Below are 27,969 nucleotides of genomic sequence, written 5' to 3'. Positions count from 1 at the left end.
ATAATAAAGATAATTAATTCTTAGAACAAAAACTTTGAAGGTTGGTGATTTGCTAATTCTGATAAGTTTGTCATTTTCTCTCTGATTTTCATGATCAAAAGGCAGTTGCCATAGCTCCGTATATCATCCATCCAAAAGGAGAAAACGGGGGGAGAGGGGCAGTGAGAGAATGTGTACCTTTCCTTTTAGCAAGGAGGACAAATCTTTTCTAAACAGTTTCCCATCAGAATTCCTCTTTAGGTCTCATTGGCCCAAACTGAGCACATGGGCATCACTGGGTATAAGGGGGGATTGGGAAAGTGGGTCTGGCAAAGGAGCATGGGAGTTCCATGGTCGGCTTAGTCATGCTTCATTGTTCTGGGCTGGGTATATGGCTTCTCTGAACAAAAATATAGATTCTACTAATAAGAAGAAAAAGGGAATGGCTATTGGGAGGCAACTAAGGGTATATATATACAACTGAAACTTTTGTGTTAGGTAACCTAAACTGATCTTTTACTTGCCAATTACTAAACTATTGCAAATGGAGAACATACATGAATACAAACTATCATTCAGTTAGCCGGGACTCTGTGCCAGGATCTGGTGCTACATGTTAGAGGATACATTTCCTGCAGTTAGCCTGCAAGATGGATATTATTATCATTATTTTCAGAGAGATTAGATTACCTCCCCATTAGGGAAATAAGTAGCTCTATTTTGATTTTATCATTAAAGTCTTTGCCTTTCTTGAACATCAAATAAATCATATACAATATTCCCTTTTGTCTCTTGCTCGATATTAGGCCTGGGATTCATTCATGCTGTTAAGAGTATCATCATTCATTTTTTATTGCTGTGTATTACTCTATTGCTTGAAAATATTACAACTTATTTACCCACTCTACTGTGGATATTTGGGTTGTTTCCAGTTCAGAGATATTATGAATAAAACTGCTTTTAACATTCTTAATACGTGTCTTTTGGCATTCCTTTCCGTTGGATTTACATGCAGAAGCAGCATAGGATATTTTTAGCTTTAGTAGATGTTCTTTACATTTAAAGATTTTTAAATCTTTAATTAAATTTTCAATACTTAAATATTTTGAAATCTTTTAAAAGATTTCCTAAGTGGTTGTATCAAGTCACACTCCCACCAGCAATTTATGAGAGAACCATCTGCCAATGTTTGGTTTTGTTATAGAGAAGGTGATAAGACATATGGAAAAGGAAAAGTTGGGCAAGACAAGGGGGATTGCTAGGGCTCGGGGAAAGCGGAGCAGGCTGAACTTTCAAATACAGCAATTAGGATAGGCTTTTTTTTCCTTTTTTTTTTTTTTAAAGATTTCATTTATTTATATGAGAGAGAGAGCATGAGAGGGGGGAGGGCCAGAGTGAGAAGCAGCCTCCCTGCTGAGCAGGACCCGATCCCGGGACTCCAGGACCATGACCTGAGCCGAAGGCAGTTGCCCAACCAACTGAGCCACCCAGGCGCCCCCTTTTTTTCCTTTTTGAGAGGGTGACACTGGAGCCAATCACAAAGGAGGCAAGGGAGTGAGCGGTGCAAACACGTGGCAACTGTTCAAGGCAGAGGAAAGAGCCAGTACCACGGCTGCTAACAGAGGCCGTATCAGGGTAACAGGTCAGTGTGGAAGAAGAAGAGTGGGGGAGCCTGGGTGGCTCAGTCTGCTGAGCCTCCGACTCTTGGTCTCGGTTCATGTTATCACGGAGGTGTGGGATCGAGCCCCGGGTCTGGCTCTGCCCGTTCTGCGGGGAGTCTGCTCGAGATTCTCTCTCCTTCTCCCTCTGTCCCTACCCCTGCTCACTTTCTCTCCCTCCCTCCCTCTCTCTCTCAAATAAATAAATCTTTTCAAAAAAGAAGAAGGGGGGGGAAGCAATAGAAGATAATATAAGAGAGGCAAATGGTGTGAGAGCATGCAGGGTCTTCAAAGACACGGGGACGACTTCTCCCTTTACGCTGAGTGACACGGGGAGTCACAACAGTGTTTTGAGCAGATGAGTGACATAATCGGACTTACATTTTAAAGAGATCATTGTGGTGGCTGGGTTAAGTACAGGCTGCAGGATGGGGGCAGGGAGAACAGTTAGTAAGCTATCGCAGGAGGGGATGGTGGCTTTTGGATCAGGGCGGTGGCAGAGGCAGTGTGAGACTGGTTAGATTCTGGGTATCATTTTTTAAAAAGATTGACTGATTGATTTGAGAGAGAGAGCACGCATGCACACACACAAGCAGGCGGAGGGGCAGAGGGAGAGGGAGAGGGAGGGAAGCACGCTCCCCGCTGAGCCTGGAGCCCACCGCAGGACATGCTTCACCTCACAAGCCTGAGATCATGACCTGAGCCAAAACCAAGAGTTGAACCTTAACTGACTGAGCCAGCAGGCGCCTCAGAGACATCATTTTTACTGACATCACCAGCTTTAGCATTAACAATTCTATGCTAGTAATAATAGTTAGCATTTCTCAACCTCTTACTGTGTCTGTACTCTGTGTTTTATTATCTTCATAAACTAAAGCTCAAAGACGTTAGGCAACCTTCCTAAGAACCCACATTTCATAAGAGACCAGGGGTTCAATCTCAGCTGTAGCCGATTTCAAAGCTAATGCTCCTAAAACTGCTTTATCGCTAGGCTCTGGTTTCCCTTTCTCCTACCCCAGTCAGTGCCTTATACATAATAGGTGATCGATATCTTTATATTGAATTCATTGACAGCGTTCACTTTTTCCTGAATTTTGCTTCTGAATTTTCTTAGAAATATGGTTTTACTGTTATATTTATGTACAGCGAACTTTACTTTTTTGGGTGTATAGTTCTATGACCTTTTAACATGTGTAGATTTGTGGAACCACTACCACAATCAGGATGTAGACAATTTTCATCCCTTCCCCCCACCTCAAATTCTCTTATGCTGCGCCTGTGTAGCCAAACCCTCTCCCACCCATAATTCCTGGAAACTACTAATCCGTCCTGTATCTTTACCGACTATAAATAAGCATTAGCGTATAGGTTTTTGTGTGAGCACAAGTGTGCAATTTTCTAGGGTAAAAACGTAGGCATGTGTTTGCTGGTTCATATGGGTCATGTTTCTTTAACTCTCTAAGAAACTACCAAATTGTTTTCTAAAGCAGATATAGCATTGTGCAAGTCAACCAGCACAGTTGCTCTGCATCTCTGTCAATTTTGTCTTTTACATATATCTTCGCCATTCTAATAGGCGTGCAGTGGTGTCTCATCATGGGATACCAATTATTTTTGCAATTTACGGTGAAAGCGTTTTTAGACTCCAGAATATAATTTATAGGCTACATTCCAAATGATTTGTAAATAAACATGGTACAGGCATTACTTTAAAAAATTTACCCACCCTGCCCTTTTTGACCCAGATACCTTTCCATTTGGAGATTGTGTTATTGTGATGTAACACATATAACCAACACAGCTTGCTTGCAAGACTTACAATAAGAAATTCCCTGTGAAATAGGCCTAGGATTGCCTTTCTTTCAGGGATGTTGTAGAAGTTAGATAATCAAAGCTCATAAGATAATGAATGGAAAATTGCTTTAAGGGACAAGGACGTATGTTACTACTACTATAAAAAATGCAGTCACTTCTTAATTAAATGATCACTAAGTACCTAATATAGTGAAAGTATCATGTAAGATATGTTCTATGGAGAATATAAGTATAAAACAGAGCTTTTATCCTCATGGCATTTATAATCTAGTTATTCAGAGAAGTAAGATATTAAAACAATTTGAATAACTATTCTAGTAACACATGAAAACACATTATAAGGCTTTATCTAATTTTTTAGAATGATTGCACAATTAAATATCCCACATATTTGTCTATTACACACTTGCATAAGTTTATACGGTGCACTCTCACAAAGTATTTGTTCCCTCTCACAAGAGATAATATATGAGGTCCGTAAGTCCAGGATTAGCTCAGGTCCCTAAGCAGGTGAAGAAATTTGAGCTGGGCACAGCAGAACAGGTGAGGTCTTGACATTAGAGAGGAGGGAGGGGACATTCCAGGCAAATAAAGCGTCAAGAGCCGAAGTGCAGAGATGGAAAGTGCAAGGACATGCCTGACCTGTGCGCGAACCAGTCGGCTTATAGACAGAGGAGTACTAATTACAGCTGTCCTTAAGTGAGCACTGACCGTGGGGCAAGCACTGGGCTAAGTCTCATACACAGGCTACCTCATTAACATCTCAAGAACCCTGTAAAGAAACTAAGGATCTAGAACCTTCCATACCATTACAGAGCTAATAAGTTGTACACCTGGGGTTCTAAGCCAGACTGATTCTAGTCCTTAACCTCGATGTTACACTGTAACACTAAACCTAGAAAAGAAATTTAAGGCCAGGCTGTGGGGGGCTGAGATGTTTGAACTTTTGCCCCGAGGACTTGTGGTTCTCCATCTTTTCCTCAGCCCTCTACATTTGAGTAATAGGGCAGGAACGACACCTCGATAGAAGTGGTCCAACATGAGCATGGTGTGGGGAGGAACATCAACATCTCTAGACTGTGTGTGGAAATGCTGCTCAACCTGTCCTGAGACAGTGTGTCTCCCTTTTGAGGATCACCGCTAGAGACCAGAGGGGAAGTCTGGAAGTCTTAAACAGAGAACATAGAAGACCAACAGTGAGGGTCTGGGAGATGAATTTGGCAGCGAGGTCCGTAATGGATCAGTCACAGAGGTCCAGGCAACGGTCCACTGCAGCCCTACGACGCATGGGTGATAAGGCAGAGCTAGGGTGGGCAACAGGGACAGCTGTTTGGGAGGGAAATTGATAGGACCTGGTGACTAGAAGGATCTGGGGGTGATGGAGAGGGAGGATTTAGGCTGTAAAGATTTTAGGGACTGTGGTTTCAGGAAGAGTGGACTGGTTCCTGCGACATCCCGGAGCCCTCCACGCCTATTGTCACTTCAGCCTTGGCCACTAGAGGGCTTCCCCACCTCGTCTGGAGCCCAGCCTGATTCACAGGCAGGGCGGGCAGCAGGACTGTTTAAAATCCAAGTCAGGCTAGTCCCTGGAGCTTCATGGGAGCTTGGGTTGACAACAGTTGACTTTCATTGAGACAGAAGGTTGGAAGGTCTCCCACTCGATTGACAATGGCTGGAAACGGGGCGTAAGACCTGTAGTGATGGATTACAGATGGCAAGCGTCGGTGTCCAGGCGGCCAGGGGAACAGGAGGGCGAGAGGAGGAACTCTCAGGTTTGAAGTTCTCCTAGACACCCCAGTCACGGAAGGCAGAGACCTTGCACAGCTGACCGCAGCTGGAGCAGCTGTGTGTGCCCGTGTGCAGGAGTGCGTGTAGGCAAGTAGGGAGTGTCTGCATGGGTGAACGCCTGTGTGCGAGTGTGTCCGGGTGAGGACGCGCGCTCGTGTAAACATGTGTGCATGCCTGGGAGAGTGCGGCACGTGTAAGCGTGCCTCCAAGTGTCTGTGTGCGCCTGCTCCGCAGGGGGAATGTTCATGTTTGTTGCTTGGCTTCAGCCCAGAATTCAAACAAATAATGAGGTGAACGGAAATGAACTGGAGTCTGCTTCAGCACCAATCAGCTCCCATCAACTGTGACCTAGAGGAGATACAACAGACACAAGTGAGCAAAGACTGGAAAACTCAGGGACCTGGGTTGTACTGGGGTCTGAAAAGCCACGCAGCAGTGTCCTTGGAGGGCAAAGGCCGTCTTAGGATCAGGCTGAGGGGTCATTCCTGCCCTCAGATCCGTGCGTTCTTGGCCAGCAGCTCTGTGGGCCGGCCTTGGTCCTCCTAAAGGCCACTTCATTTTTCATGGGTTGACAGCTACCTGGCTCACCTTCCCCTGGCAGCTTTCTTGTTCCTTTTGTCAGGCTGGCCTCCAGCACGTTTCCCAGAGATGCGACTGCCCTCTTACTCCCCAGCTGCTCTGAGGAGCCTGGCTTTGACCTGGGTCTGCACTCAGTCATGTTGTCTCATCCTTAGGCTCTCCTTTTGCCACCTGTGACGCGTTGGAGGCAAAACGGTGAAGGCAGAAACAGGGACTATTTGGTGGGTTGGTGAGAAGGAGCTGCTCCTTAATCTCTAGACCTGTGTATATACGTATGTGTGAGTGAGTGGGAAAGGGTGATAGAAGGTGACGTTAGAGAACCCCGAGGCGGGCCTTCACCCCTCATAGCTGGGGTCCCTGGCTGTGGGTTCCCCACAGGCCCACAGACACTGGTTCAGCTGGAGCATGATTGTCCCCCAACTTGCTTAAGTGCATGCTTTATCCTCAGAGAACAGGGTCTTTCCTGGGGTCTCACAAGCCCTTTGTGAACACCAGGCCCCTCGAGCAGCATGACTATGAGAATTTTTTAAAAATCTCTCCATATGTGGCAAGTTCTCCTTATAGTTGTATACTTGAGTTGGGGGGGGGGAGGGCATTTCATCATTTCATTTACATCCTAATAAATCTAGAGAGTGGCTGCTCCTTAGAAATTATTCGTAACACTTCTTGTTTGTTGTTGTTCTTTAAATAGTCCCTGTTAGTCTTTAAATAGTACCCTTCAGGGCACAAGTGGCCCCATCCCAATTTCCTTTCTAATGTGGCTCTTCCTTCACAGTTCACTAGATTGAATAGTTGTGGAAGCTCTCAAACTTTAATTATAATAATAATAATAAAAAATATCCTGAGGAACTTGTTTAATTTTTTCATTGTTAATTTTTAATAGATTTCTTTCTTTCTTTCTTTTTTTTTTAAAGTAAACTCTACCCTCAACATGGGGCTCAAACTCATGACCCTGAGATCAAGACTCACATGCTCTACCAGCTGAGCTAGCCAGGCACCCTGAGTAGCTTGTTTTAAAAGCAAATTGCTAAAATAAATAAATAACAAACAAAGAAATAAAGACAGATTTCCCATGACCCACTCAGATCTATGGAATCAGAATTTCTGGAGACACAGGAATTTGCATTTTACCAACCCCTCCCCCACCCCCAAGATCCTAAGTCAGGTGGTCCAGTTTAGTTGGTTGACTGTCTGACTCTTGATTTCAGCTCAGGTCATGATCTCAGGGTTGTGAGATTGAGCCCTTCATTGGGGGGAGTCTGCTTGGGATTCTCTCCCTCTCCCTCTGCCCTCCCCCCACCCCCCCCAAATAAGTAAATCAATCTTTTAAAAAATTAAAAAAAAAAAAGAATACATGCTGTGAAACGTGGTGCTGAAAGGTGCCTTGGATACATTTTTTTTTTTTTAATGTTGAGTTTCTAGAATTTTTATATATATTCTAGACACAAGGCCTTTGTTGGTTGTGTGATTTGTAAATCTTTCCTCCTGGCCTGTTGCCTTTTCATCCTTTTACAGAGTCTTTCATAGAGCAAAAGTGTTTAGTCCAATTTATAAATTTTTCCTATTATGGATCATGCTTTTAGGGTCAAGTCCAAGAACTCTGCCTAGCCCTAGGGTCCCAAAAATATTCTCCTGTGTTCTTTTTTACAAGTTTTAGAGTTCTATGCTCACAGGTGAGTCCATGATCCATTGTGAGTTAATTTTCGTATTAGGTCTTTTCTTCATATTAATTTTCATTAGGTCTTTTAAAACCTCACACTCTGAGGGTCCAATTTTTCCAGCACCATTTATTGAAAAGGCTATTTCTCCTCCGTTGGATTGCTGTTATTCCCTTATCAAAATTAGTCGGGGGCATATTTGTGTGGCTCTAGATCTCGGTTCTTTATTCGGTTCCACTGATCTATGTGCCTCTTCCCTCTACCAGTACCATGCTGTCTTAATACTGTAGTTACACACGAGGCCCTACTGTTGGGAAGAGTGGTTTCTCCCGCTTCCTCTCCTACTTTGTTTTTCAACATTGTTTTGGCTGTGCTAGAGCCTTTTCCTTTCCATATACATTTTGGAATAAACTTGTCAAGGCCAGCAAAGAAACTTGTTCAGATTTTGATGGGAATTATGTGAATACTGATCAGTTTTAGGAAAGGACTGTATTTTTTTTTTCTTGCAGCAGAATTTTTGGAGAGCAAGGTTTAACCAAAGCAGTTCTAAAATCTTACCTTGTTAAACGTTTCTTGCCTGAGATATACTTTTACTTATACTTTCTAGCTGCAGAGAAGAAACTATGTGGAAAAATTGGGCAGCTAGAGTTGCTGCAAGGTTCACTAAGAAACTTTGTTCCAACCTAGACTCCTGGAAACTAAGTAGACTCAATGCTTTCAATTGGCTCCTTTAGGGCACACTGTAGCTTCTTGGGATTCCCCTGCTGTCTTGAGAAAACAGAACAGAGATGCCTGAAGAGAAGGAGGTTGTACTTCTTGAGTCTGTGAGAACCAAATGTTTACTTCATTCCCTCGATCCTCACCTCGACTTTGTCAGAGACAGAGAATTGAATGAACTTGAGGGAATTGTTCCGGCGGGGGGAGATGTGGTGGTGCAAGAAGATGGATTTTGTCGAAGGTCTTTTAAAACCTCACACTCCGAGGGGGGTCTGGGGGGTGCAGTCAGCTAAGCGTCCAACTCCTGATTTCAGTTCAGGTCATGATCTCAGGGTCACGAGATTGAGCCCCTCGTTGAGCTCCCCCGTCAGGCTCCATGCTCAGTAGGGAGTCTGCTTCTCTCTCTCTTTGCTCCTCCCCCTGCTCATGCCTTCTTTCTCTCTCACACTCAAATAGATAAATAAATCTTTAAAAAACTAAAAAACCAAAACAAGAAACCCTCACACTCTGCAGTGTCTGTTCTTCATACTCCTTGTCCATTAGGGAAGCAGCTGTCAACATGAGGAACTCCTTTTCTTCAGCATCACTCTTCCTCCCAGTCACACCATTTAGTTCTCCAATCTGTTCTTATTTTTAGTCAGTGACTCAGATATTTGGCATGTTAACGTTCATGTTAACACCAGATGAAGTGAACCCAGTTGCATTTCTGTCCTCATCTCAAAGTTGGCCCCAAACTAGTTCAAAGAATCTCTGATTTTTTCCTTGGCCAGTGTAAGCTCTGTGTGTCCCTTTAGTGATCTGCAGCATCCCGGCCTTTGTGACATCCAGAGAGCGGCAAGGACACATTTGATGAAAGGGACTACATACCCGGAATCTGCCCTCAGAACAACATAATCTTGGGGCGCCTGGTGGCTCAGTCGTTAAGCGTCTGCTCTCAGCCCAGGTCATGATCCCAGGGTCCTGGGTTCGAGCCCCGTATCGGGCTCCCTGCTCCTCTGGGAGCCTGCTTCTCCCTCTCCCACTCCCCCTGCTTGTGTTCCCTCTCTCGCTGTGTCTCTCTCTGTCAAATAAATAAATAAATAAAATCTTTAAAAAAAAAACACCTTAATTTTGACAGTGACAGTTTTCTTAAAGCACCCCCAGTGCTTTAAGATGTTCTTTAATTCTGAACTATATAGAGGTAATCGAAAGATGTGTGGAGAATGACTAACTCCCCATGTGGAATGAGAACTGTATCCAGTTATCTAAACAGTTAATTGTATCAGTAACATCCAAATGTGGTAGCCACACAAGAAGCTTCAAGAAGTATCCAGTGTGTTGTCAGTTCAAATGTCTGATCTTAGGGAATTAGTGACACCCTTAGTCGGATCTGGCTAAAGAAATGACTTTACCAAAGCTCAATAACCTCTTTCTCAACGCCTCCCCCCAGTTTTCTTTCTGTATTACTTACCCATCCTCTTACGTCTTCTGCCATGTGACACTGGAATGGTTCCTTCTAAACGTAAACTGTAACTGATGTGGTCATCTGGTCCCATGTCCCCCAGGCATTCCTTCCTGTGAGAGCATCTCCAGGGCCTGTGGGCTGGAACCCCAAGAAAATGAGGGTGCTGAGCTAACCCAGAAGCTATATATTCTGTCTGTATTCTCCCCTTGGACAATGAGAGCACACAGCTGCCTCGCTTAGGGCTTAGAGAAGCTTGTAGGGAGGGCTCAGGGCTATGGAAACAGTAATACTCATGTGACTAAGGCATCCACTGTCTGTCCTTTGCTAAACTCACTTCCATCACTAATGCAAAAATTACAGCCATCCTCCTTCTCCCCCACCATTTCTGCCCCAATTACCTCCTCCCAGGCTGGCCCGACTTTCTCCCGAGATTTGCCAGAGGAAGAGGGGATCTTTTTTGGTATGCACAGGAGAGCCCTAGTTTCCTAGTTACACTACTCCATCCTTCCTTGTGGCAAGCTCCTTCTACTAATTGCAGAGCTCTGTAGGGGCTCGCTTCTTTCAGTGCTTGCTGTCTGCAGAAACAGGCCCAGCTGCTCTTTGGGGGATGGTATCTCTCATTGACATCTGCGTGGACTCCGTCTCTGTAGACTGCAGGGATGTGAGTGGTTTTTATGAGAGTGGCTTTTATGGTAGGAAGTGAGAAGCTTCCAGATTGCACATAACCTAAAACAGGTTTTCCTCACTGAACAGAAGTCATTGATACTTCCTGTGTTGCAATAACAAACATCCGTCCTTCGGGCTCATTAGGGATGTGGGGCTGAGGGGATTGGAGTGGGAGGTGGGGGGGCTACACTTTCACGCCGGCTCCATCTACAGAACACTTCCTACAGGTCCCTTCCTGCTTCTATAATCTTGGCGGTACAGAGCTGCCACTGTTCCTCTTTGCCGAGCCCTGTCTGTGCTCAGCACCTCCCGTGCGCTCTCTAATTTCCCTCTTCCTTACGCAATCCAGCTGCCTGTTGAGCCTTCTCTCCCTGTATTTACAGCCATCTAATCGGCTGGTAATTTACTTTCAAACAGTGCCAGATTGGGCTCCTCAGATTCAGATCTCTTCTTTCGTTTAGTGAGGAAATGCTTGCCTTTCCTTTTTACCATTCGCTTTCCATATTAGCTGCCATGTTGTGCTGATCAATAGTCCTTTAAATGGGAAGGTATAACACGCAGTTCAAGAGAGCATCTGTCCCAAGCTGTCCCGGTTAAGACATATCACAGGCAAGTTCAAATACCTGGGACTGGGGGAGGGTCTTTCATGACCAGTCTTATGTCCAGTGTCTCAAGTTCTTGAGTGGTGAGTGTCAAATCTAGATTGCTAGAAACTTCTTGTTATTTAATTCCAAGCAGGAATTCATTTCCTTGCCGGCTGCCTGTAAGGACCATCCTGAATGGTTAGGGATGGGGGAAAGGTGGTGCAGGGTTGTGGCCAAGGTGGCTATCCCTAAGATTTTAGCTACATCAGGTTGAAGAGGCTGTCTGCTAAAGTCTGAAAAAAACTGCAGCCTATAACAATAACAGATTATTTTTGTGGCTTTTGAGGCTGTTGAGTCGCGTGGAAGAGAAATTAAATCGAGAAGATGAAGAGAGCTGACAAGAGGAGAGTCAGAGACTGAATGAGGGCTGAGGGTCAGTTCAAGTGCATCCACCCACTTTCCCCTCATGCAGGTGTTGGGATGCTTTGCTGGACAGGGGACGTGTTCTCAAATATGACTGACGTGAGTGATCCGTCGGTTTTACCTCTCTTCCAGAAAAGATCTCCTACGGGACACCATGGGGCTGGGAAACCCTTGCCTTCTGCCCATGCCTCCAGCTACTTGCTCTTACCAGAAACCATCATGCTCTCTCTGGCTCTTGAGCCTGAAGATCTCTCCCTCTTCCCAAACCCATTAACATTAATAATTATTAATTATAATAAATAATATATTGAAAATGTATTATATTCTTAACATTACATTAATATATGTTAATAATCTGTTTTTGTACATTTATATATTAGCATTGTGTGTTATTATATAATAATATCAATATTATACATAACATAAAATTAATAATATATAGGTATATTATATAAAATTTTATTTATTTATTTGGTCTTGGTTTTATTTTTTTTAATTTTTTTAAAAGATTTTATTTATTTATTTGACACACAGAGAGAGAGTGCACAAGCTCTCATCAGGCAGAGGGAGAGGGAGAAGCAGGCTCCTCAGTGAGCAGAGAGCCCGACGCAGGGCTCAATCCTAGGACCCTGGGATCATGACCTGAGCCAAAGGCAGATGCTTAACTGACTGAGCCACCCAGGCATCCCTGGTCTTGGTTTTAAATGGAAACTTCTTCAAGCTGCTTTCCCTACCTCTAACCCCTCCAGACCCTGGTCAGGTGCTCCACCTCTTTGCCCTTAGAGCCCTGTATTCATAGATAATGTGCATCCATGTACCTTTTTGTAACCCTCATTCGATTGTAAGCCTAACATGAAAACCAGAAGGATCTGTATAGTACAAGATCTAGCACACTGAGCCATCCAAAGAGTTGCTGAGCTTGGTTATGGAGATGTAGCCAGGTTGGTACATCCAGTGTCTAGAGGGTAGGGAAGGGCCCTTCATAAGTCATGTAGCAGTTACTGAGAGTATTTCCCATGTTGGGTACATGATTCCTCCAAAATGACCAGAGCATGGTTGGAAACTGAGGGTAGGAGGTGCTCAAGAAGCAGGAGAGCGAGCAGTCAGTCATTTGGGAGATCTGTCCTCAGAGTTTAGTGGCCTAGCCACCAGTCTGGGGTTTAGGGTCAGGGCTCTTCTCAGGGGGAGGGCTAACAAGGGAATGAGGGAATAGCAGGCCCCCAGCTTAGGCCTGGTCCTGAGCCTGGGCACCTGAGGAGGAATACAAGGACACAGGATCCCACTGGTTGCCACTGGGACCATTGGATCCTGGCTGAGCTCAGCAGCAGAAGTGGATCCATCCATTTTCAGATATGCTAAGGCCGTGGGGCCAGGAAGGAGACTCAACTACACAAAGTCTGTTAAGTCCTTCCTACTCTTATACCTCAGAATTGCCTCTAGGGCTTAATAAAAATTAGATTCCTAGGCTCCACCTTACAGTTACCAAAACAAAACATCTGGAGATGAGGTCTCAAGTCTGAGAATCTTTAGTGGGGTAACAATGGGCTCTGATAGGATGAACTAGAGCAGGCAGAACCAGGAAAATGAGGTAGAGTTCACGTTGGAATCAGCGGGCAAACTCTCCCATCTGTGGACTAATTCTGCCTATATTCGTTTGCTAGGGCAGCTGTAACAAAGTATCACAAAACTGGGTGACTTACACAACAGAAACATGTTGTCTCACAGTTTCAGAGGCTAGAAGTCCAAGATCAAGGTGTCAGCAAGATTGCGTCCTTCTGAAGCCTGGGAGGAAGAATCTGTTCTATGCTCTCTCTAGCTTCTGGGGGTTTGCTTCCAATCTTTGCTGTTCATTGGCTCACAAAGGCTCACCCCATCTCTGCTTCATGTTCATATGGCATTCTTCCTATGGTGTGTCTGTCTCTGTGTCCAAATTTCTCCTCTTTGTTGGAGATAAAAGTGTCATTATTATTGGATTATGATCTTCTTTTAACTTGATTACCTCTATAAACACCCCATTTCCAAAAAAGGTTACATTCCGAGGTACTGGGGATTAGGGCTCCAACATATCTCTTTGGGGGGACATATTTCAACCCATAACACTGACCAAGTGGTAGAATTGGTTGGGGAACTGTAGAAAGGTAGTAGATTCTTATGAGTCCAAAATTTGAGAGCTGCTTCTGACATGCTCTCAAAACTCTTAAGTTTGAGAGGGACACCTGGGTGGCTCAGTTGGTTAGGCCTCTGACTCTTGATTTTGGCTCAGGTCATGATCATGGGGACCTGGGATCGAGCCCTGCATCTGGCTCCATGCTCAGTGGGGAATCTGTTTGAATTCTCTCTCTTCGGCTTCCTCTGCCCCTCCCCCCACCCACATGCACACACGTGCACACATGTTTTCTCTCTAAAATAAATAAACAGGTCTTTTTAAAAAATACAACATTTGGAAATTTCTGGAAAAGAAAAAGAAAAATTCACAGGTATAATTGAAAGATCCACCATGAGACATAAGTAACTCTCAAAAATAAAATTCTGATAACACAAGTGAAAATGATCCTGAAGGAATTATTGTGCCTGCAAAGAGTTCTTTGGTGAGTTCTTACTGTGAAGAGTCCCTGGTGATGGAAGAACTGTTGGTGGAAGGAGTACAGAAAAACACAATAACCTGTACAAGGAAGCTAAGAGTGAAACGCATCTTATAAAAATTCTGAGGGCAATAAAATGAGCTTTGTTATACATGTGTAGAGTAAGGAGAAGAAATGTGGAAGAGGTGATGGATGTTAACTAAGCTTACTGAAGTGATCATTTTGTAGTATACACATATATGAAATTGTTGTGTTATATACCTTAAACTTATTATACAAGGTTATATGTCAAATATACTTCAATAAGGGGCACCTGGGGGGCTCAGTCAGTTGAGCGTCTGACTCTTGGTTTCGTCTCAGGTCGTGATCTTGGGGTCATGAGATCGAGCCCCGTGTTGGGCTCAGCGCGGAGTCTGCTTGAGATTCTTTCCCCCTCCCATTGCCCCTCTCCCCGTTCGTGCACATTCGCTCTCTCTCTCTCTCTAAAAATAAATAAATATTTACTAGAGAGAGCACGTAAGTGGGGGAGAGGAGCAGAGGGAGAGGGACAAGTAGATTCTGCACTGAGCACAGAGCCCAACGTGTGGGTGATCTCACAACTCTGACATCATGACCTGAGCTGAGATCAACAGTCAGACACTTAACCAACTCAGCCACCCAGGTGCCACAGTAAATAAAATCTTAAAAAACCCCACAAATAGGGGTGCCTGGGTGACTCAGTCATTGAGTGTCTGCCTTCGGCTCAGGTTATGATCCCAGGGTCCTGGGATAGAGCCCAGCATCGGGCTCCCTGCTCAGCGGGAAGCCTGCTTCTCCCTTTCCCACTCCCCCTGCTTGTGTTCCTGCCCTCACTATCTCTCTCTGTCAAATAAGTAAATAAAATCTTTAAAAATAAATAAACAAAAAAACAACGCCCCCCACAAATACACCTCAATAAAACTGGAAAAGAAAAGAAAATGTGAATTGAATAAAGAAAGAAAAATATTGATTTTTGTTTTTAATAAATGATTTTTATCATAAAAAGACAAATGTGGAAGAGACACTATATGGAGCAGAAAGTATATCAGCAGATGACAGTAGGCATCTGTCTATTTTGTTATGGATTCTTTAATAGAAAGAATAAATTTCAAATTGTAAAGGCAGATCAAAGCTAGGGAAAAAAGGAAAAGAAGCCAAATATAGATGAGATGACAGAAAAAAAATCACCTAGCTGTCTTCAATGAGTTAAAATATTTTTACTAGACTAGCAGTTGGTAAATTTTTTCTGTAAAGGTGATATTTTAGACTTTGTGGGCCACATGGTTTTGGTTGCAACTACTCGACTCTGCTTTTGTAGCGTGAAAGTAGTCATTGGTGATTTAGAAACAAACAGGTGTACCTCTGCTCTAATGAAACTTTATTTATGAAACAGGCAGCCAGCCAGATTTGGGCTGGGCTGTAGTTCATAGATCTTTGCACCAAAGCAATGACAACCCAGAAACCTGAAAGAATCACTCTTGGTCATTCCTGAGGAGTCCTGCAAGAAAGAGCAAATACCTCGAATCTGGAGAAGGACAAAGGATAAGAAGAGGAGATTTTAAAATTTATAATCCATTTAGTTTAGCATTGGTTTCTGGCACATTTCCAGAACAAATTATTAGATAATCCCATTCAGCAAATATTATTTGAATACCTACTGAGCACTGTCTAAATTCTCGGTGGTAACAGATAGCCTTTGCCCTCAAAGAACCTTTAGTCTCAAGGAGAGAGTAGGTGATCTTATAAGAAGTGATTTCAGGGGTACTGAATGTTCTGAAAAGGGAAGGGTATGGGGCAAATGGTCTAAACAAAGAGATCTAACTTAGTTTAGCGGGGGTCAGAAGCCTCCCTGAAAAACTTGAAATTTGAAGTTTGAGGAATTAGGGTGGACAAGGGGACAGGTAAGAAAGCATTCTAAACAGAAGGAAGGACTCATGCAAAAGCCCAGCATCAGAGGGAATCCTCAAGGCATCGAAGTAAATGGAAAAGTGTACAAATGGCTGGAAATGAGAAGGAGAATGGAGCAGGACCAGCTGAGCCGCAGGCCAGAGCCAGGCTCAGGACTGTGGACTTGGTTATTTCTCTGCTACGCCAGCCTAGCAACACTGGCAAGAGTGGAAATGAAGTAACTGACAAAACTTTGTTCTTAGTAAGATCATATTGGCTCCAGTCATCACATTCCCCTTCTAGACATTCAAAAGTCAACCTCTTAGCTGCCTTTCCTTCTAGTCCTAGCTCCTTCCAATCACGCCCCACTCCCATGCATCTCTAAAATTCAAATCTGAGTATATCACACCCATGCTTAAAATCCTACAATGGATTACCATGCTCCTTGGGACTTCATATATTTGAATTTTAACAAGGCATTTAATTCAGTCTTTTATGATATCTTTGGGCAATAAATTGAATTGGTAGCTGGAGGTAGAGTCTTTAATGGAATACTGTTAAAGGTCTTTAATGGATTGCCATGGGCTCATGTAAACTCCTCTGAAGTCATGGCATCCAGACCACGTGGCCTGCAAGATCTCTATATCAGGTGAATAGAAGAAGAGAAGAATCACATTGGCTCTTTAATGACTTGGCCCAGAAGTGACGTCACCTTCATTCACAATCTATTGGCCAGAGGTAGTCACATGGCTCCAACCCAATTACAACAGAGTCTGGGAAAAGTAGGGGGGGACATGGCATATTTGGCAAGAACTGTCTTTGCTACATTGTGCTTGTTGAGTCTATGTATGTCATAAAATGTGGGTGGTTAGTTAATATGCCTGATAGGACAATTAGCATTCAAAAATACTTCAACCAGGTAAAAGAATATATCTAAACTAACCAAGAGATATTTAGGAGGATTCAATATATAATCCTATACCTAAGTTAAAGTAAAAATGAACCATTCTAGTACGAGGTGAAAAGTTTCTTGCTTGATGCATTTCAAGTTAAAGAGAAATGTACAAATGGTTTTAATTAACTACATATGCAATATGAATCATCAAGGTCTGCCAAAGAAACCTAAAGTAATCATAACAGCCTTAATGGATGTATAGAGTTTACTATAAAGTAGATAACAATTGCCTTATTCTCTTGGCTGGTTGGAACACACTTGCAAGTGGGTTTGACATCAGGGGCTACATTTGAAGAAGAAATCTAAGAATCTGGAATGAATCCAGAGGAAGGTAAGTGGGATAGGAAGGGTTGTTGAAAGATGTGGGGAAAACACTGGACTGGGAATTAAGAGGTTTAAGTTTTGGATCTGCCACTTCTAGGTGACACCGGGCAGAACACACTCCCTACCCAGCTACACTTCAACCCCCTAAACCTCATCTTCCTCCTGGGTAAAGAAGGAGATCTGGACTTGAGTTTCTGAAGTCCTTGTCAATTTGAAAGTTTGGCAGCTATGAAATTATGCTATCTGAGAAGGGCCAAAGGAATCTAGGGATGTGGAGCCTACAACAGGAAATACTGAAAGGGGACATAAAAACTGTTTTTAATTATTTGAAGGATTGTCATGAGGAAAAGGAATTAGATTTGCTCTGTATGTCATGCAAGAACAGACCTATGGCCAAAAGGAAGAGGATACAGAGAATATTGTGAACACTGGTACTTCCTAATGATGCAATGGACTTCCATGTGAGGCAGTGACCATTTAGGGGAAGCAGGATATAAATTCCCTTCCAGCCCCTCCAAAAGTACTTGGTACAATCATACATATTGGTGTGAGAATTGTATTAAAAATTCCATCATGAGAACATGTACACACCCGTAAGAATTTCTTCAGACTTACTTACCTCCGATCCACCTACTCTATATTCCTCATCCATCAGCATCCTGGGTATCTTCTTGTATGGCTCAGTATCCTTTATTCTCCTTCTTGCTTCTGCGATTGACAAACTTATTTGGTCCTCTTTTTCCGGGTCTTAATGTTGGCCCCTCTTTAAGATGTGACTTTATCTGTCCTTTGATCCTTCAGACCACAACTTTGGGCAATAGGTACCACAGTCGGTGATCTTTCCTAGCTAACAGAACAATTTGCAATTAAATTGCTATTCATTTGGCCCCCATCTGACATAGGAGGTGTATAGAACACAAAAGACTCCTTATCAGCACTGCATAGAAAAATCTTACATTAGGTGGGAGGTTGGACTTCATGACCACTAATGTCCCCCTTTATTTTCAAATTCCTTTTTTTTTTAAAAGACTCATTTACTTATATTAGAGAGAGCGAGAGAGTGGGGCATAGAGGGAGAGGGAGAGAAGCAGACTCCCCCTGAGCTCAGAGCCTGACACAGGGCTTGACCTCATGACCCTGAGACCATGATTTGAGCCCAAATGAAGAGCTGGATGCTTAACCGACTGCACCACTCAGGTGCCCCTTATTTTCAGATTCTGCGACTTTCTTATTTATATTTGTCACTGTTCACAGGAAGGGCAATACATAGAAAGTTTTCAGTGACTCTTTGTCAGTAGTAACGCTCTTCCAAGAACACCACCATTCAGTTAAGTCACATATATGTAGAGATACTTTTGCTCTTTGATTTTGCCACTGAACCACCTTCAGCAGATCATAGGCAGCTCTTGGAGCAGTGGAGATGAGATAATTCTTCCTCATTTACCTTCTTGTCTGGTGTCCTATATGACCAATGGGAGCCTATGAAGTACAGCCAGCTAGAAAAGAAGAGGGGTAGGATTTGTCATGGAACAATGCAATACTGATGGCCACATGATCAAACCATGGCTTTGGCCTCCTTGACCCTTTGAGCTAACCAAGAGTCAATGCTGTTTGAAGGATTGTTGGGAGGAAATTATGGCCACAGTTTTGTTGATCCTGGAATGATTCAATTCCAGTGGAAAGTAGCAGAAGGCTAGGACTCTGGCCCATACATATTCTGTATAGTGGATTCTCCTCTTCATGGTGATCCTATAAAAAAAAAACCCAAATCTGATCATATCCTTCCACCAATACTCTTCAACTGCACCTATAATAATATCCAAACTCTGTATCATGACTTAAATAGTCTGATTCCTGCCCCTCTCTCCAATAGTTACTTTTTGAGGGCAAAAACCTTCTCTGTGTCCTGCTACATCTGCAGTGTTGAGAACAGCACTTGGCGTATACTTTAATAACTATTCATTGAATAAACGAATCTAGACTTGACTTCCAAAGAACTTTACTAAATTTATATAATGGAATCTCTCATCACTAAATTCTAAGAAATTCTATCCTCATATCTCCATTATGCTTTGGGGATGAAAAGCATTATTTGGATTAATAATAGGATAGCTGAAGAAGTGAAGAATAATGTCATGTCCAGTTCAAACTCCTTGGGAGAATTTGGTTGGGAGAATGGAATTACCCAAGTTGGACTCTGCCCAGCACACGAGGCTTAAGTTATTGGGTAAGAGTACATTAGAAAAATGAATTTGGCAGCTGACGAAATAGTCTCTTTATGTGGAAATAAGTGACCTTGGATTTAGTTTCTTTTAAAGGCTGGCTTTCTCTGGCAGGGGCAAGAGATGAGACTTTGAAAGAGCCAGCATTTTGCAATGATAGCAGGAGTACCAGGAAATTTGTGGGTGGTTATAGAGCATCTATTTTTCAGCATCCATTAGGGTAGGAATGCAGTGGACCAAATCTGCTTTTTGTTTTGCCAGTGTTTAGCCTCTTCACTTGGGGAATCCTCCATGATTGTGGCTGACTATAGTCCAAGATTCTTGAGCTGCCCTGAATCAGATACCTATGGGCAAAAAGGAAGACATTTATTGCTTCCTTCCTTTTTCTCTTTTTTTTCTTCCCCCATTTAATTTCCCACATTGTCAGTGAATGAGTCAAAGGTTCAATATTTTTTCCCCCGAGACTGACTTTGGAAAAGCCAATGCAGTGCATCATACTATTTCTAAACTAGTTCATCGTGACATTCTGGGATTTTGATAGGACATCTTTTCTGTGTCAAGCCGTCCTAGGGTAGCTCATACCCTTTGTTCACTTTTGACAAGATAGATGGAAGGCAGGGTGATAACACAGCAGGATGAAAGGGAGAAAGTGACCTTAGGAAGGGTGTATTCATGGCCGTTGGGTGCAGACGGTGCAGACAGAGCTGAGGGAGTGGTAAAAGGCCTCCTTGTCTGAATACCCCATATTCCAGCAAGTCCCTAAGGCTGGAAAAGAATTTAAACAGTGGAGGCCTTCTTTGAGGTATTTATATTCTCTGCTAGTAAGGTCATAAGTAATCACATTGATTGTGAATCCAAATAGAGCATATGGTGTCAGTCATGTCGCGATTTGAAGGCAAATACCCCAAAATACCTCCTCCACCAGCTGGTCTGGTGTCTACAAACTCTACTCACATCCTTTCTTTGTGTAAAAGTCCCATCTCTCAAAAACCCTGAAAAAATGCTGTTATTTCACCTGGGAGGGGATGGAGGTCAGTTGACACGATCGGGCTTGGCTTATTTCGCTGTCAGAGAAAAATGCAAGTGTAATTTTAACTAGGAAGTTTGGAATGGGGTGGGTGAAGTAGGTCAGCACGCAATTGCTCTTGCAATGGAGTGCTCTGGGAAGGCAGGACCAGCAATAAAAGACACTTGTTTGGGGGAACCAGTGAGGTGAGTCACAGATGAGTGACAACATGTGCAACCTATGAAATGGTTATTGCTTCACTGCTCCCCTTCAAATCTCACCCAAGAACATCTCTTGTGGCCACTCTAATGGGAAACATGCAGGGAAGGGAATTCTGGGAAATGTAGTTCAGCCTCACCAAGTTAACCTTTATCAAGCCACCATTCCAGGTCAGCTGATTCCATATCCTGTGGCCTTTCCATAACACCACATTGTCCCTTTCCAAATGAACTTTTAAGTTACTTGTTCAACCTTTAAACCCACGAAAGACATTCTTCCTAGTTCCACCTAGTTTGAGTAATGATACCATTACAGGCCTCGAGAGGAGCTGGCTAGTGGCTTGGGGGCAGCATGCATGAGAAAGAATAGGAGTTCAACATCTTCTAGAGTAGATCCAAGAACAGGCTAAACTCTGGCTGCAAAGGAAAAAGGTCTCATCTGTGGGGTGTATACAGTAGGGGTCAGGTATTTTGTTCTTCATGTATGTCTAGCCCTGCAACACCCCCTCTCACATAGCCAGTCACCAAGTACAATTAGGCAGTTTCCGTCCCACACAGAGAGGTCCAAACAAGGGGAGGGGATGGGAGCGGCTAAAATATAGCCCTGCTTCTCTCACCAGGCTCAGGGATGCTTCAGCCTTGAGGAATGAAAACTTTTCCAATCCATGGGCCTAGAGGAGGCAACTTTTTACAGTTCACACAAAGGTGCTGGATGTGTAACTGTGTCCCTTGAATCACTTGCCTATAGCGGTCTCACAAGACTTCTCTTCTTCTCCCTTGAGAAAGCCCCTGGACTTCACAGACTGCCCACAACTAGCTCAGCTCCTGGAATCCCTGTGTGGAGCTTGAGTGTACCTCCATGTGAGGAAAGTAAGAGCTGAGATGAAGAAACCAAACAAACAATTTCACACTAGTCCTTTCAAAGCATCAAGACAATGACACCTTCATCACGACTTTGAAGAATTCCTCCTTTCTCTTTTGAGGGTCAGCAGAGCATTTCAATAAGAAAACTGAGCTTGAAATACAAGGATGTGTGTGTATGTGTATGTGTGTGTGCGTGTGTGTGTGTGTGTGCTGTAGGAAGTGAGGTAATGCAAGTACATTTTGAAAGAACCAACTTCCTATCAAGATAGAAGGCAGACTGTTGATTGATTTGGGCTATATATGGCCTGTGATCTCATATAGCAGGAACACGCCTTGTCAGGATGCCCTGATAGCTTACTATCTACTTAGGATGATTTTTTTCCTTGCTGCCTGTAACAGCTCAGTTCTGTCTGCTGTAGCACTTCCAGCCTTTTGCTCTGATGCTCCTCGGAGCTTCTGCTTTGGTTCTTATAGCCCGGCACCCTCCTGGTGGTGCTATTGTGGGACGGCTAACCAGAGCTGGTTTTGGGCAATTCTTCATATTTCCTTTTAAGCATCAAATGAAATACTGAAAGTTTTTAATGCTTGTGATTAGAATGACTATGGAAAGTACAATTGGCCCACACCAGATTCTGCTCTAAGAATCAAAAAGAGGTGTACCAGTTGGCTAACATGCACATACCATTGTTTGAAGGGCTCTCTGATGGAGACATGATGAACCATCCTTATATGGTGGCACTGCAAGTTATTTAGGGGGCCTGGCATGGAGTGACTCACACACCCACATCCGTAGGCTCAACCCACAGCAGCAACATGCCACACGCGTTGTTGTGTTCCTGGGTCCTCACTAATTCTCTCTTGTCTGCATCCCTTTCTTTCCTCTCAGGAACTTCTTCATTCTTTACTCTTAGAACCTTGCAGCATGGAATAATGCAAATAATCATAACCAACATGTATTACACACTTGGCATGTATAACCATTTTGCTGAGCACTTTACAGAAATCATTCATCCAATAAATATTTCCTGAGGACTATAATATGTTAGAAAATGCTCCCGGTGCTGGGGATACAGAATAAAACAGACAAAAATCCCTACCCTCATGGAATTTACATTCTCGAGGGAGATAAAGAGAATTTTAAAAGTAAAATATTGGATAGGGAGAAGATGGTAAATGCTTTGTAGAAAAATCAAGGGAGGAAGGGTGCTAGGTAGTATTGGTGAGGGCCCAGGAGGGGAGTGTGGCTCTTTTAAATAGGGTGAGTGGTGAAGATTTCCTGAAGAGTGATCCGTAGGACATCTCTGTAGGACATGTAATATTGTTATCTTCATTTTACAGGTGAAGAAACTGAGGCTTAGCATATAAAAACTTTTTGCAAAAATAGATCTCTTAGTTATTCATAGGTTAGAGTCTATCTCTCCCAGAAGTATTTGTTATCGCTTTCTTCCTAGCTGCAGAATGCAAAGCAATTGTACACAGTTGAGGAATTGTAACATGAGGGTTAGGGATACGCCAAAGGTGTGAGATAGAGGAAAAGTTACATTTCCTATGGTTCCTATAGTCAGAATGGCTTAGTCGGCCTGCTGACCCGGTCTCCCTCTTGAGCGAGGATCAACCTCTGCATGATGCTAGGCAGGGTTCTGTGGCCATAGAATAGACTTAAAAAAGAAATCGCAGCCAATTTTTAAAAGTGGATTTTAGGGGCGCCTGGGTGGCTCAGTCGGTTAAGTGTCTGCCTTTTGCTTGGGTCGTGGTCCCGGGGTCCTGGGATGGGGCCTCACATCGGGGTCCCTGCTCGGCGGGGAGCCTGCTTCTCCCTCTCCTCCTGGCTCGTGCTGTCTGTCTCAATCTCTCAAATAAATAAATAAAAATCTTTTTTAAAAAGTGGATTTTACTTTTTAGAGCAGTTTTAGATTCACAGCAAAACCGAGCAGAAAGTGCAGAGAGTTCCCATACACCCCCGCCCCCTCCCCCCCCCACAGCCTCCCTGACTATCCACATCCTGCTAGACTTTTTATTTACTCCCTCCCTGTCTTGTTTCTTTCTTAGGAATGAAATCTGGTCTACAGATTCAAATAATGTTACTCACTAGATGCTGAGTCCCCCCATGCACACCTGGGCTGCCCTGTCTGTCGGGGGCCTGCCACTGTCCCTCATAAATGGGGGCCCGGTGCCTGCACAGGGGGTCAGAAGGACACACAGGGATCGCAGACAGATGGCCGGGTTCCTGAGTGTTGGCATGCCCATGAGCTGCAGCTGAGGCCATCCCCGCTTAGTAGCCCTGTCAATTCAAGCAACTTTCTCCTCCAGGCCAAGGTTTTGATTTCTTTTCTAGGAATTTCCCAGCCCTGGATTTCCCCTTTTGCTTTTGAGTTTCTCATCCTAAGTTGGCTCTGCTTGCCCTCCAGACTTGCCTAAAAGCTCCTTATTTAATGTTGAACCTTGAGTAAAATTCTCATCTGCCACAGCCCACTGAGTCATGGTGATGTGACTCCTCACTGACTGGAAGCTGCTTTTCAGACGGGTGGGCTTGCCCTGTGGCTGGCAGGAAGCAGCGTCCAGCCAGACGCCCACACCTCTGGGCAGAGCCATTTCTAAGAAGCCTTCGGGGTGGAAATGTGTCAGCCACCAGGAGGGTGGAAGAGAGGCATGGGGGTGGGAGTGACATCATGCCTGGTCCTGCTGGATTTGAGGGGAGGTCATGCGTGCTTGAGCTTGACATTTTAGGGAGAAGGAGTTGAACTCATTGATGAGCTTTCTTTACTTGAGAGTCACGGGATGAGGTCACACTTGGGTTTACCTTATTCCAGAGAAGAAAGAATGAGATCATGCTGCGTGTCCTTTATTTGGGGTCCAGGAGTGAGGGGAGAGGGTACACCATACTAGAATGCACCTCATTTAAGAGGCTGAGGAGGTGGTGAAGCTCCTTAGTCTCCACGTGGAGGTTTGCCTTCCTCCTTGCAGAGCTTGCTTTTCCTCACTTTCAGAAAGGAATCTGGGGCCGAAGCACCCCCAGCTCCCTTGCCCTCACTTTGCCTGACTGAGATGCTCCGCCTGGGACTGGGCTCCGAGAACCTCACAGAACTGCACCTGCCTTCCCTACAGACAGAGGGCGCTGCGCAGAAGCAGGAGGCTCCATCAGGCAGCCGGCTTGCTTAACAGGACTGCTTTCAGGTGAAGTGCTCTAAGGCTACATTATTCATCCAAGAGGACATACTAGTCATTTTCTCAGACAAAGGCAGAGATCAATGGTATGATTTGGAAACAATGTCATAGGTGAGCAACTATGGAAACAATAAAAGGTAGGAGTGATCACATAAATTATTCACATTCACTCATTCATCCCATTCAACAAATAATTATTATTGAATATCAACTATGTGCTAAGCACTAGGCCTTGGGGATACAGGCAAGTTTGGCTTTTGTGGAGCTTAAATTAATATTATACACTGTATATTTGAATTCTCCAAGGAATCTAATTATAGCCGCAGAACAAGGGGGAGGGGGCAACAGATGAGTCCTGCTGCCCCCTTGCGGCAGGATTAGACTTACTAAGTTGAGCTCTCAAAATCGTGAAATCGCTCATTCATTTACACTGCCTCTGTCTCAGCATCTGTTTAAAATACACGTAAAAATAATATACGTAGATCTGTTTATTTACAGGCCTCTCATACTGTCCTTCATTTCCCTTTCATACTGAGACCTACAAAATACCCAGTCCTGCCCCACACTGGTGTGGTCACATAATAGTGACCGTCAGAATAGTCTTCTGGGACCTCTAGTTGCCGTTGCCTGTCATTGACTAACCTCCATCTCTTCTTCTAGGCCCAAACCCCATTACCCACCCAAGGTAACCTTAAAAATAGAAGATGGCTTTCTCTTCCTCTAAGGATCTGCCAGAACCAGAGGAGATGAAGAAGTCATTGCTAATTAATGAAGTTTCCAAATGTCAAAACAGAAATCAGTCCTGTCACTAAACACAACTGGAAGTGTGATGTGTGAGTAGAGTTGCCTAGACAGTTCATCTGCGAATCCCAGGAGAGCATCGAGGGAGATTCAGGAGCAGAGAAAGGCTCCTGCTGTGACAGTAAGTATGAGGCTTGACTCATAGGAGAGGAGGAATGGGAAAGACATGAAATGCCTTTTTTTTTTTTAAGAAAAATTACCCAAATCAATTTATTTTTTAAAGAATGGCATGTCGTCAGCCTTATCAGCCTTTTTTTTTTTTTTTTTTAGAGAGAGAGAGCGCACACGTGGCAGGGGGAGAGGGGCAGAGGGAGAGGGAAAGAGAGAATCTTAAGCAGGCTCCATGCCCAGCGCAGAGCCCAATTCAGGGCTCAATCTCACGACCCTGGGATCATGACCTGAGCTGAAATCAAGAGTCAGACGCTTAACCGACTGAGCCACCCAGGTGCCCCCCAAATCAATTTAATTAACATTGAAAAAATATAAATAAACCCTGGCATGGGAAAATATCATAAACAAGATAATTAATATATACACAGACAATAAGGAGAAGTGTGGTGCCTATGATACAGTATAAATACGCAAATAGCAAAACCCAATCCCCTTCCCAAGGACAGAACCACCAGGTCCCCCTGCCATTTCTGGACCTCCCCCACCTCCCACCTAGCCCTCAGTGATGAAGTTCACCTCTGATGCACAGCCATCACCCTTATCCATGGAGAAATCTATGAGCCTCCAAGATGAGCTAGAGGAGAAGGGAGGTGGCAGGACACTTACAACTCCAGGGAATTACCAGGCAGAGTAGGATACTAGACGTTTGTCCAGACTACACAGAGATGTGCCAGGCCCTTGGAAGCCAGATCTCGGATGCTGACCTGCGAGCCTTGGATGGGTCCAGTATTCCCAGTCTATATACCTAGTCAGCCTCCCTTTTTCCCTTCCTCCCTCCCTTCCTTTCTTCCTTCTGTGTAGTAAGTAGAGTATAAAGAACATAATTTAATCTGTTTCAGTTGATAATAAAAATCCTTCTGGAATTTCAAATTCACCATTAGGAATTATTTTCATCAGATATAATGACAGATACTGATGTAGAAAGTCTGGAGACTAGTCTGAATTGTCAAAATCTTGAGAAATACCCTGAAAGTTGGTTGTCAGAAATTCTTAATTCACAGTCACTTTCTAGAGATTTTTCATTCTCTCCTAAACGTCAAAGGCAGAAGAATTTCTGATTAGCTGAAGTTTCTGGTTGTTTAGTCTCTGGTAGAAGCTTTCCTTGCCACTGTCCTCTTCTTTTCCAGATACATCAGGGTTAAAATATTGGGAAGAACTTAACAGGGGGAAAATGTCTTCTATTTACATAAACCATCCACATATCTGGCTGCAAAATCATCTTCATATACATAATTATCTCTGGTTGAAACATTTTATCCTGATTAATTAAAGCACTTCTGCTGCTCCCAATAGCAGAGAAGAGTTTCTGGAAAGGACTCCAAAGTCATTTTGCCTCCTTAAAAGCTCTGTGGTCCACACGTCTAGACTGGTAAATGCCTTCCACTGCTTTAATGATTCCATCTAGTATAACAGAAGTGTGGCAATTACATACTTTAAGTTACTTCTGTTATAATTGAACACTACCTACATAATTAACAACCTCAATTAAAAAAAAAGTTTTTCTATTTTAAAAGCCACAGAATTTCATTGTAGGAAAGTATAAAATACAGAGAAACAAAGAAGAAAATAAAAATCAACTAAGTTATAAATACCATTAATATTTTGGTGAATATCCTTCAGTACTTTTTTCTATTCATACAATTTTTTACTATTCAACTGAAAGCTTACATTCTCATAGGGATTTGAATTTTTTTTCCACTAAAAAATAGATTCCAAACATTTTGCTCATGTAGTTAAGTATTCATATGCAACAGGACATTTAATGTCTATGTGGTTCTCAGTTGTTAGTTGTAATTTATTTAATAAATCTACTGAGAACCTCAATTAGATTGTTGTCATTTTTTTCACTGTTGTATGTAACCCAGACTTGGATAGCATTGTGCATAAATCTTTTCAAGAATCCCTAATCACTTCTTTTTTTTTTTTTTTTTAAAGATTTTATTTATTTATTAGAGAGAGAGAGAATGAGCAAGGAGAGGGGCAGAGGGAGAGGGACAAGCAGACTCCTTGCTGAGCCGGATGTGGAACTTGATCCCAGGACCCTGGGATCATGACCTGAACCGAAGGCAAACGCTTAACCGACTGAGCCACCCAGGCGCCCCCTAATCACTTCTTTATGGCAAAGTCCCAGAAACAGAATGGCCGGCTGACAGGGATTAAACATTTTCAAGTCTTTTGCTAAAAATACTGCCAAACTGGCCTCCAGAATGTATGGATGTATATACTTTCATTCTCTTAAATGAAGGGGGGGAAATCGGAGGGGTAGATGAACCATGAGAGACGATGGACTCTGAAAAACAAACTGAGGGTTCTAGAGGGGAGGGGGGTGGGAGGATGGGTTAGCCTGGTGGTGGGTATTGAGGAGGGCACATTCTGCATGGAGCACTGGGTGTTATGCACAAACAATGAATCATGGAACACTACATCTAAAACTAATGATGTAAT

At 43.5% G+C, this 27,969-nt stretch overlaps 2 long non-coding RNA genes across 7 annotated transcripts; one reads left to right on the top strand and one right to left on the bottom strand.

The window, feature by feature from the left end:
- The first annotated feature begins 1,497 nt into the window (after window positions 1–1,497).
- Window positions 1,498–11,626, top strand: LOC145721309 (uncharacterized). Its single transcript, XR_014144969.1, has 2 exons — window positions 1,498–1,621; window positions 11,444–11,626. It is a non-coding gene; the product is annotated as an uncharacterized LOC145721309 (long non-coding RNA).
- Window positions 3,782–27,962, bottom strand: LOC115943448 (uncharacterized). Of its 6 annotated transcripts, none has more exons than XR_014144967.1 (5): window positions 21,245–27,962; window positions 17,697–21,161; window positions 13,012–13,250; window positions 9,645–9,776; window positions 3,782–5,588 (listed from the first exon to the last, which is right to left on the bottom strand). It is a non-coding gene; the product is annotated as an uncharacterized LOC115943448 (long non-coding RNA). The 6 variants fall into 6 exon arrangements; XR_004078028.2 differs by having other exon boundaries at window positions 17,697–17,924; window positions 18,522–27,955; XR_014144965.1 differs by having other exon boundaries at window positions 10,037–13,250; window positions 17,697–27,962.
- Between the last annotated feature and the right edge of the window lie 7 nt (window positions 27,963–27,969).

The sequence above is a fragment of the Leptonychotes weddellii genome, chromosome 4 (genome assembly GCF_054177405.1).
Source record: "Leptonychotes weddellii isolate Sample4059 chromosome 4, ASM5417740v2, whole genome shotgun sequence".
NCBI lineage: Eukaryota > Metazoa > Chordata > Mammalia > Carnivora > Phocidae > Leptonychotes > Leptonychotes weddellii.
Note: the sequence above shows the minus strand (reverse complement) of the source record. Positions and strands in the feature narration are given on the sequence as shown.